Source organism: Arachis ipaensis, chromosome B8 (assembly GCF_059453495.1).
Source record: "Arachis ipaensis isolate K30076 ecotype BB chromosome B8, ASM5945349v1, whole genome shotgun sequence".
NCBI classification, from domain to species: domain Eukaryota; kingdom Viridiplantae; phylum Streptophyta; class Magnoliopsida; order Fabales; family Fabaceae; genus Arachis; species Arachis ipaensis.
The window spans coordinates 121,531,452-121,534,099 of record NC_142443.1 but is presented as its reverse complement, the minus strand read 5'-3'; the positions used below and the strand labels follow the sequence as shown (position 1 = coordinate 121,534,099).

The following is a 2,648-nucleotide window of genomic DNA, read 5'->3' as shown; positions in this document are numbered from 1 at the left end:
ATCCATGTAGTCAACCCCATCTAGTGGGATAAGACTTTGTTGTTGTTGTTGTACACAGTAATACACTATCTATACTTAAAAAAAGTAAATTAAAAAAAATACAAAATAAAACACTATTCCGCAAAGAAAACCGATTCTAGTGAATGACAAATAATAATAAACAAAAACATAAGATCATTAAGATGCCCAACCGCAAGGGGTAATCAACCACTTTATATACATGAGATGAGATGAGATGTCTTCAGAAACCCATGTAAATATGTACAGTTTCCTGACTTATATTTTATACAAGAGATTCAATCTTCCTTAGTAGCTTCAACATCACCTTCATCCATGGCATCATCATGCTTTTCATTCTCTTCAACATGGTCACAACACTGAGTTTCTTCATCAGACATAGCTCCACCCTCTGAATTGATTCTACCTTTATTTCCACTGTTGCTACAACTCTGCGTGTCCGAGTCAGTGGAACTGCCATCTTTCTCTTTCATTTCACCACAATTATATGCAGAACCACCAAATTTCTCCCTCAAATCAGGAGCAACAATGCCAATCATATCCCGGAGTGCTTGCCGCTCATTCTGTCTAGCGGCAGCATCGTCAGAATGAGTGTTCTGACTCTCAGCCACCAGATTTATTCAAATCAACATGCTTTATGCCATAATTTGAAGGACTTTTAGTTCTCGGAACTCACTCAGTACCGCCAGCCCCTCCATCCACCACATCTGTTGTGCCAGCACCATCAATATCAGAACCAAAGCCACCTCTTACATCATGGTCATGATCTGCACTGGTGAACTCTTGTGTATTTTGGCATTCTTGACTTTTCACCTCACATGCTTCTCAGTGACACTAGCTTCATTGCTTGAGGTTTCTTCTTGATCTCTGTTGCGCTTCTGTGTAGATGCAGTCGATCCTGCCTTTGCAGCATTTTTGCCATGGTATCCTGCAACTTCTCTCTCTCTTCCAGGGGTTCCACCAATCACTCCATCCATATCTATAGAAGTATTCTCATAATTCTCTTCGTCTTCAAGAGTTCTCTGCATAGCCTTTAATTGCTCTTGTTGCTCAGCAAAGAGTACTTGTATCTCCTCCGTAGTGGAATAAAATGTCTGTTGTGTTTCCCTGCATGACATCAATGAGTGTCAGTGGCAAAATCAAAGCATAATGCAGGTGTAGATGTTGCCTCATAAAGTTAAAAGGGCCAATCAGCATTTAATACAAAACAGTGCAACGTTGCGGCATGTTAACCAACAAGGACTACTAAACAAAGCTGATTAACTCAGCATGAATGACATATCCAATAGACGAATACCAGGATCTGCAATTTTTACTACAATGACATTGTTGAGTAGTCTATTCTAATAAATACAACAAAAATAGTCAGCCGCGGTCCTACTTTTATTTAGGCTCAATTGCTCTACCAATTACTTTCATATTCTTGTAGATGTTTATACATCCTTTATTCTTCGTATTTTCAGGATTGCTAAAATCCATTCAGAATCTATGATAGTAATGTTCACATAATCATAATATACACACTAGTGATAATTCTAATTAAGAAGTTATAGAATTTCCGCTCCTATCTATTTTAATCACCAATTTAAGCAAAAAATGTTATATGTAAACTGTAAAGCAAGCCAAAGAATTACAGTATTCAAGTAAAGTAGTCTATGCTGCGATGTCCTCTAATATTCTTTTCTACATACAGATTCATTCTTACATAATTTTCAAACTGTCCAGTGATCATATTAAACAAAAACTTGTTCCTTACCGAAGCATAAGTCTTTCCCTGGCACCTCTTAACCTCCCTCCTCCTCTCAAAATCTAGATCCCGCATTGCGGCATTTATCTCAAGCTCAAGAATAGAAACTTTAGCCCATGCGTCTTCTCGAGCTACCTGCTAACAACAGCAACAAATATTTTCAGTTTCACATAAAGAAACTTCACCAACAAAAGAAAAGAAGTAAGAGGTAAAAAAATAAATAGAAGATAGAAGAGAATAAGGGGGGATATTGAATTAGAAAGCTGAAGCAACTTATTAATTAGAATTTATCAATCTAGCAACATATAAATAAGATACTGTCATACTCTGAAGTCTCACGGAAATAAGTCATTAACAGTAATAGAACAGCAATCGTGGAAAGCAGACATCATTTACACAAACACCTTTATACAAAAACATTCTTGGAACATGAAATTCCGATATCTACCTTTTCACTCTCAAGCTCTTTGCTTAATCTTCTTGCGGCTGCGTTGCTTGCGGCGCAGAGACGCGACTTGCGAGCGCTGTTTTGGCCTAGGGTTTTCGTCGTCGTGAGTGGGGGACTTGCGGTGGTGTTGGGGGTGGCTCTGCACGTGGAGCCGCGGATGTCTCACCTCGCGAGTGGGGGAGTCGCGGTGGAGAAAGAGATCACGCGTCGCGAGTGGGGAACCCGTCATGGCGCTCGGCGGTGGCTGCGTCGTGACGGTTGGAGATCCGTGGGACGTTGGGGAGAGAATGGCGGAGTCAACGACACATACGCGATGGCTGTGGTCTCTGGAGAGAGGGCGGCGCGGCTTGGGAGAGAGAGGGATTACGATTTGTCGGGTGTTTTCACTTTTCACAGTTTTAACCGTAATTAGTGTTAATAGGAGTGACTAATCCT

General features: G+C 40.4%; 1 pseudogene across 1 annotated transcript; it reads right to left on the bottom strand.

Moving 5' to 3' along the window:
• Window positions 1-486: 486 nt before the first annotated feature.
• LOC107613179 (uncharacterized) lies at window positions 487-2,442 on the bottom strand (annotated as a pseudogene). The gene is made up of 4 exons (XR_015895786.1): window positions 2,436-2,442; window positions 2,214-2,374; window positions 1,775-1,903; window positions 487-1,125 (listed from the first exon to the last, which is right to left on the bottom strand). The product of XR_015895786.1 is annotated as an uncharacterized LOC107613179 (transcript).
• Window positions 2,443-2,648: the final 206 nt, after the last annotated feature.